The sequence below is a fragment of the Terrapene carolina genome, unplaced genomic scaffold, assembly GCF_002925995.2.
Source record: "Terrapene carolina triunguis isolate 2854851 unplaced genomic scaffold, T_m_triunguis-2.0 Scaffold96, whole genome shotgun sequence".
Classification (NCBI taxonomy): domain Eukaryota; kingdom Metazoa; phylum Chordata; order Testudines; family Emydidae; genus Terrapene; species Terrapene triunguis.
In genome coordinates this window covers 35,968,186-35,976,342 of record NW_020664447.1, presented here as the reverse complement: position 1 = coordinate 35,976,342, position 8,157 = coordinate 35,968,186, and positions in this window count along the sequence as shown.

Below are 8,157 nucleotides of genomic sequence, written 5' to 3'. Positions count from 1 at the left end.
CCAGGTGCCGCCCCAAGCACCAGCTTGGGTGCCTGGTGCCTGGAGCCAGCCCTGCTCCCAGGGGAATAGCAGAGGAACCCAGGCACGTCCACTCCACTGGATTTCAGCTCAGGGCCCTTAAACCAGGCAAAGTCAAGGCTCAACAACTCTAACCTACCTCCCTTGGTTTCTATAGGCAGCTCCAGTCTGTAGGGTCAGGCATCCTTTCGCCGCGTGGCTTCTCAGCTGCTTGCTGGCTGGAGTTTCTTCTCCCACCTGTTTGCTCCTCTGGCAGTCCTCCCATCCCTCTGCTGCCCTGCTCTTTTATTCTCCCAGCTGCTGTGAGGCTGCCAATCAGCATTGACTGGCAGGTCGGACACTAACCTGTTGGTTGCCAAGCTAGGATGAGGTATATACACTCATGATATCATATAAACCCAAATGAACACTATGGTCATTTTACCATAGGCAGCAGTGGATTAATTCAGTGCCTAAGCACATGACACTTGCATGCTCGCTACCTGCTATTTTGCTGCAAAATGCATAAGTCAGGGTTTTTCCCAGTCATTGCCTCTTTTTTGATCCTCTGTACAGGAGGATTTTTCAAATAAAAGGCAATGCCCGGGATTTTTCTGGTGCAGAGCCGACAGCTCAGAAAGTTGGTCTGCTTCCTGATTGGTCCCTTGCAGCTGCTAGATCTTTCCCACTGAGGCCCAGACTCCCAGCCCTGGAGAGGGGGAGAGCCCCGCCAAGAGGTGCTGACATGACGGACGGCTGTTGCTGCGTCCCAGGTCTGCATCACCCACCCTGGTACTGTGACAGGGACCGACCCTGCCCCTCCACCTCAACAGTGGGTACACATGCCAGCATCCCACAGGTACCCCTCCCACACACCCCAGGTACCCTGTCCAAGTACATACGCCCACCTCCAGGTACCCCTCCCAATATAAACACAGCCCTTCCAGCACCATCCAGGAATGCCTCCCAGTATGCCTACACCCCTCCAGCACCCCCCCCAAAAAACCTCTCCCAGTGCGTGCACACGTATCCAGCAACCCTCCCAGTACACATAACCACTGCCACAACCTCCCAGGTACCCTTCCCAGTACACACACACCCCCTCTCCAGCACACTGATACCCCTTCCACATACACATCCAGGTAGGCCTCCCAGTACCCACACACTCCAGTACACATACATCCCTTCCCGCACCCCCCCGGTACCTCTCCCACTACACACACATAGCTCCAACACTCCCCCAGGTACACCTCCCACTACATACACCCACCTCCAGCACCTCCCCCAGGAAACGCTCCCAATACAAACACAGCCCTTCCAGCGCCCCTGCAAATACCCCACTCAGTGCGTGCGCACATACACACCAGCACCCCCCTCAGTACACATAAACCCTTCCAACACCTGCCCCCAGATACTCTTCACAGTCTACACACATCCGCCAGCACACATACACTCCTTACAGCGCACACACCCCTGGTACCCTTCCCAGTACACAACCCGCCCCCCCCCCAATCCAGGACACACACACACCCCCGTACGCAAACACCCCTCCAGCATCCCACCCCAGTATACATATACCTATTCTTGCACTGCCTCAAATACCCCTCCACACACACATACACACAAAAAAGCAAGCTCCAACAGCCACTCAGGTAACCCTCCCGCCTCATATGCCCTCCTCCAGCACCCTGCCAGGTAACCCCCTCCCATTACATATAGACCCCTTCCAGCACCACCCAGCTATGCCTCCCAGTACACATATACACACAGTCAAAGATACCCCTCTCAGTACACACACCCTTCAAGCACCCCCCAAGGCAACCCTCCCAGTGTGTGCGCGCACACACACACACACACACATACACAACCTTCCAGCACCCTCCCCTGCCCCCCGGTACACAAGCACCCCACCGCCAAATCCCCCATCCCGTACACAGACATCCCTCCAGCACACCCCCAACATTCCCTCACAGTGTACACACATATGCCCCTCCAGCATCCCCCAAGTATACATACACCCACTCCACCACCACCCCAGGTATCCCTCCCAGTTACACAGACCCCCCCCCCTCCAACACCACCAGGCACCCCTCCCACAAGACATACACCACTTCCAGCATCCCTCAGGTACATGTCCCAATACACACACCTCTTCCATCACCCCGCCCAGTATGAAAACACCCCCCCCCCCCCCCAAGGACCCCCCGTGTACCTCTCCCAGTAAACACACAATCCTCCTGCATCCCCAGTACACAAACATGCCTTCCAGGACCCCCGAGCTACAATACCAGTACACACACACAGACATCCTTCCAGTATCCCTCCCAATCCACACCCCTTCCAGCACCCGCCAGATACATCTCCCAGTACAAACACTCCCCTCCAGCACATACAGCCAGGTACAAAAACACCCCTCTAACATCTGCCCCCAGGTAATCCTCACAGTACACACACACCTTCCAGTGTACATATGTAACACCACCAACAAACCCCTGGTTGTCAGCGGATGGGATTGAACCTGGGGCCTCTGGAGCTTAGTGCATGAGCCGCTACTACATGAGCTAAAAGCCAACTGGCTGTTAGCTAAGGCTGTAGAGCAAACTCATTAATCTCTCTAAGTGGTCTCGGGGCCACTAGCCAGACACCACCACCCCTCCCCCCCGCCCCCCCCCCCCCCCCCCCCCAAGTACATACATTCCTCCAGTTCCTCCCCCAAATACTGCCACAGTTCACACACACACAGCTGTGCCCTCCCCCCTCCTGCCATATCCTCTTTTTGGGAACTTTAAACATGGTAAACTTAGCTCTTTGGCATGGAAGATGCTGTGTAAAATGGCCAGTGTGCATCTGGGGGTAGGGGTGGGGAAGACAGACATTGGAAATGCAGCTAATTTCATTTTCCGCAGCACTCAAATGTTTGTCCACTGTGGTCTGCACTGTGCCCTATGTCATCCTGGCTAGTGTGTGCTAGAACCAGATCCCTGAGCAGCATCATTACCCAGTATTTTAGGACAGCTGGATGCTCGTGTAGATGGGATTTCATGGCCAACTCTAAGCTATGGTAGCATAATGCTGCAAAGACTTCAGCCATACAGTAAAGCCAGGCTAATTGTGGCTGGGGAGGGCTAGATGGCTAGCCTCGGGGCTGAGCCTAGGCTTGGGCAGCAGGAAAGGTAGGTCCTATCTGTACCTGTACCTTGGATGACAGTGGGAGTGGGGGGGTGCTCAGCACCTCTGTAAATAGCAGCTGGAGCAGAAGTCGTATGTGTCATGCTCAGGAGAATTCCACCTGCTGAGGTCTAAGCCAGGTAGCCAGGGCAGTGTAGTGATTAGGGCAAGTCCTAGTGTTTAAAGCCAGAAGGGACCACTAGATCAACCTCCTGTGTATCACAGCCCACTACCACCACCCCTGCACCTACACACTAAACCCAGCAATGGCCAGGAGACCCACACTACTACATGCTACAGGCTGAGAATAGGAGTGACCGAGGTGCACCAGCGTGTGAGGCCCCTCGCAACGGCAGGGAAACGATTAACTGAGCAATACAAGATAATCCTTGCAAGTGACCCACACACCGTGCAGGAGAGGAAAGCAACATACCTCAAGGGTCACTGCCAATCTGAGCCGGGGGTGCAGCTGGGGGGAGAGACGTCTATCCCAATCCTACATATAGTGATCAGCAGGGAACCTGGGCCTCTGGAAACTTGGCTTTCAGTCCTGAGGTCACCATTGTCTATCATCACTGTGGCCTGTGAACACTTACCTCAGGCTCCCATCAGTAAAATGGTATATAATAGTACTTAACCACTTTCGTAAAGTGCTTTACTAGTATTATTAAGTGTCCGCAGGGCAGCCACCACCCTTGTAGCTAAGCTTTGAGGACATGGATGAAATGTACTAAGAGCAAATAAGAGGTGATTATTGTTAGTGTTTAAAGGCCCAAAAGCCAGCCACAACACAGCTAGTAGCATTAGAATCATATCAACATACAGCTCCATCACACAAGGTACTGATGAGCTGCCACAGCCACTGGGCGTTGAGGGCCCTTAGCGTCTTGCAGGCGGTACAGTACTCAGACGCTTAAAGTCTTTGCCTGATGAGCTGCACAATAGAGTTCACTTAAGCTCTGCATATATAGAGAACCTGAACTAGGAGTTGCCTCACGTGCCAGCAGCCAAAGCCAGTCGCTAGCTGATGCTGTTTTCGGTTTGGTGGTGGTGGTGTATGGTTTTAGCGGGCGGCGTTGCTCACCTGCAACTGTTTTGCCCTTTCTTCCAGGACAAAAGGGACTTAGCTGAGTTCATTTACTTAGCAAATGAGCTTGTTCAGATCATGATGCCAGCATTAACCTTTGTGGATTAGTTAGTGAGTTTAAAGAGACGGTGCAGCCATCCCGGCCAGCCCAGCAGTAGGCGCGGTCACACACTGAGAAGCGCTTGTCGCTATGAATAAACTTGGCAATGTAATTTTTTAAAAACCTTTTTAATTACAGCTGTCATGTCTGCACCCAGTGCCAGAGGGGCTGCTCTTTGTGACAATGGCAGGTAGAGCCCAACAGAGGCGCCTGTGGCTGTTTCTAGCTTGCTGTCCTGGAGCTAAAGGAGCGCTTAAGTAAAGTAAACACAATGTTTAATTTCTAGGTAGTGGATATTATGGGCAAAACAGTGCCCCAACAAGGCAGCTGTGTGCTGGGAAGGCTCTGCTTCCTCACCAGTGAGGGGAGGAAGCGCTGCAGGACACTGCTGGATACCCCTTTGAAATGGTGATAACTAACACTCCCCGATGCCTGCCTAACAGATGCCACCTCCTGAGGTCACTAGAGCAGTCAGTGGCAGAAGCACCACTCTTGCCCCCCACACACACGAAAAAAACCTGCAGTCAAATTACATCTGTCCTTGGTGTGGGTGTGCAAGTGGATCTGGGGGAGGAAGGGCTCTTTGCCTGCTTTCCCAGTCTATCACTTGACCCTAAATATTCTCTGGTTTTTACATCAGTACTAACACTGGGTGGAAGCTGGTTTATGTCCTTTGACCTCTCAGACTGCCAGTGTCACACAGGCCATCATTTCCCAGCAGTTCGATATGTGGCTCTGAAAAGACAGCTGGCCTGACAAACTATTTGCGCTATGTGACACCTGTGACAAGCTACATTATGGAGGCACCAGCCGTGGTACCTCTGTTACTGTTAGATTTTGCGCCTACAGCAGGGTGTCTTCAGCCCCTTTAGTATTAATGACATAGCCACAATTTCATTGGCAGCATAAAGTTTCAGAAAATTAACAAGTACAATTGTCAATTAGTTGGAGCTAATTAAATGCTGTGTCCTTTAAGAAATTTCACACGCTGTGATTGTTTTAACATACATAAGAACAGAACAGGTAATCATCTAGTGATCCATCCCCTGTTGTCGACTCCCAGCTTCTGATGAACAGAGGCAAGGGACATTTCAGAGCATGGGATTGCATCCCTGACCAGCCAGGCTAATAGCCATTCATGGACCTATCCTTCATGAACTTATCTAGTTCTTTTTTGAACCATTATAGTCTTGGCCTTCACAACATCCTCTGGCAAAGAGTTCTACACGCTATGCGTTGTGTGACAAAGTATTTCCTTTTGTTTGTTTTAAACCCTGCTGCCTATTAATTTCATTGGGTTATCCCCTAGTGCGTGCGTTATGTGAAGGAGTAAATAACATGTCCCTAACATATGCTTAGTCACTTTCTCCACCGCAGTCGTAATTTTATAGACCTCTATCATAACCCCCTTAGTCATCTCGTTTCCAAGCTGAAAAGTCCCAGTCTTTTTAATCTCTTCTTATACCGAAGCTGTTCCATTGGCCTAATCATATTACTTGCCCTTTTCTGTACCTTTTCCAATTCCAATATATCTTTTTTGAGATGTGGGGAGTCCAGATCTGCACACAGTATTCTACGTGTGGGCATACCATGGATTTATATTGAAGCATTATGATAGTTTCTTTCTTGTTACCTATCCCTCTCTTATGGTTCCTAACATAGTTAGCATTTTTGACTGCAGATGTTTTCAGAGAACTAGCCACAATGACTCTACAATCTCTTTCCTGAGCAGTAACAGCTAATTTAGACCCCATAATTTTGTATGTATAGTGGGATGATGTTTCCCAATTTGCATTTATCAACATTGAATTTCATCTGCCATTTAGTTGCCCAGTCACCCAGTTTTGTGAGATCCCTTTGTAACTGTTTGCAGTGTGCTTTGGTCTTAACTATCATTAATAATTTTGTATTGTCTGCAAATGTTGCCACCTCACTGTTTTCCAGATCATTTATGAATATGTTGAACAGTACTGGTCTTAGTACGAATGGCTGGGGGACACCACTATTTACCTCTCACCATTCTGAAAACTGAGCATTTATTCCTACCTTTCATAAGCAGACTTTTCCTCTTATCCCATGACTGCTTACTTTGGTTAAGTGCCTTTGGTGAGGGACCTTGTCAAAGGCTTTGTGAAAGTCTAAGTAAACTGTATCCACTGGATCACCCTTGTCCACATGGCACATGCTTGTTGACCCCCTCAAAGAATTCTAATAGATTGGTGAGGCATGATTTCCCTTTACAAAAACCATGTTGATTCTTCCCCCAACAAGTCATGTTCATCTATGTGTCTGACAATTATGTTCTTTACTATAGTTTCAAGCAATTTGCCCGGTACTGAAATTAGGTATATCGGCCTGTAATTGCCAGGATTGCCTCTGGAGCCTTTTTTTTAAAAAAAAATTATGTTACATTAGCTATCCTTCAGTCATCTGGAACAGAAGGTGATTTAAATGTTAGGTTACATACCACACTTAGTAGCTCTGAATTTTTCTGCTCTTTCAGAGCCTGGATGTAGTAAAACAAAGTCCCTCAACAGGTCTAGCTGCTGTTAGAGTCACTCATACCAAGAGTTTTAAAATAATACATAAAAGTGAATCTTATGACAAAAGGTCCCTTTTTCCTGAGCAAACTAGAAAAGTCCCCTGCATAGCACCAGCCATTTTGAAAAACCTCTTCTAAAACTATTCCAAATTTAAACATGGATTTACTAACTATGGATATGTCTACACTTGAAATTTTAATTAAGTTTTAATATGTTATTCTGTACTCTTCCCTCCTACCCTCTAGCTTTTTGCATCTTAACTCTGCAATGTCCTATCTTATGATCAATGTAGATTAGGGTAATGATTACGCCATTAGCACACATTAACAATCCACTGACAGGAATTCCTTTAAAGCATTAATAATTTAAACTAATTTAATTGGAATAAATTGACAGATTTTTCCAACAAGATTTTTGTTTGTTTTTACATGAAAATCTTCAAGTTTCCTAATAAAGAAACCTAGTGTAGTGTTCGTAGGTTGTGTATGGAGATTCAGTCAGGACTTTAGAAGATCAGAATATATTGTTGTGACATACCAGGGTACAATCCAGACTAATGAGCAGCTATGTCACACCTGCCTTGCAACCTTGGGTGCCTTACGATGCCTTGCTGAAGGAGTTCCCACTTGGGCCACTCACAAACAGCCTTCCAGTATGCAAGCCACACCCTGAGTGTATGTGTGGTAACTGTGGCCTGCCAGCCACAATTGGATTATACTCTGGCTCTCACCCCCCCTTGGTTATACTGCAGGGTGACCCCAACACACACCCAGTCTTAGATTCTCCCCCTTATCTGCCCCAAAATATATGTCCTGTACTGCCCAGCCTTTTCCTGGACAATACAAATTATATAAAGTCTGTTATTTCTTTATTAGAAATAATATGCACACAACTTGCCACCACAAATGGACTTTCCCAGGCACTGCAATTTAAACACAGTGGATTAGGTAAAAGAAGTTTATTAACTACAAAGAGATAGATTTTAAGTGAGTACAAGTAATAAGGCATAAAGTCAGAAATGGTTACAAGAAAAATAAAGATAAAATGCAACTAGTGGCTAATTTAACAAACTGTTAAATTCAAAGCAAAGTTTTCTCACCATACGCTTTCAGCGGTCTTACGGACCAAACTTCTTAGGTCAGGACCCCTTCTCACAGAATCTAAATAACGCTTCTTTTGTTGCTTCAACTGCTGTGAATGTGATGGGCCGGGGGAGAGAGAGGTGCCCCTTGGGGTGTTGGTCCTTACTTTTTATAGTTTCA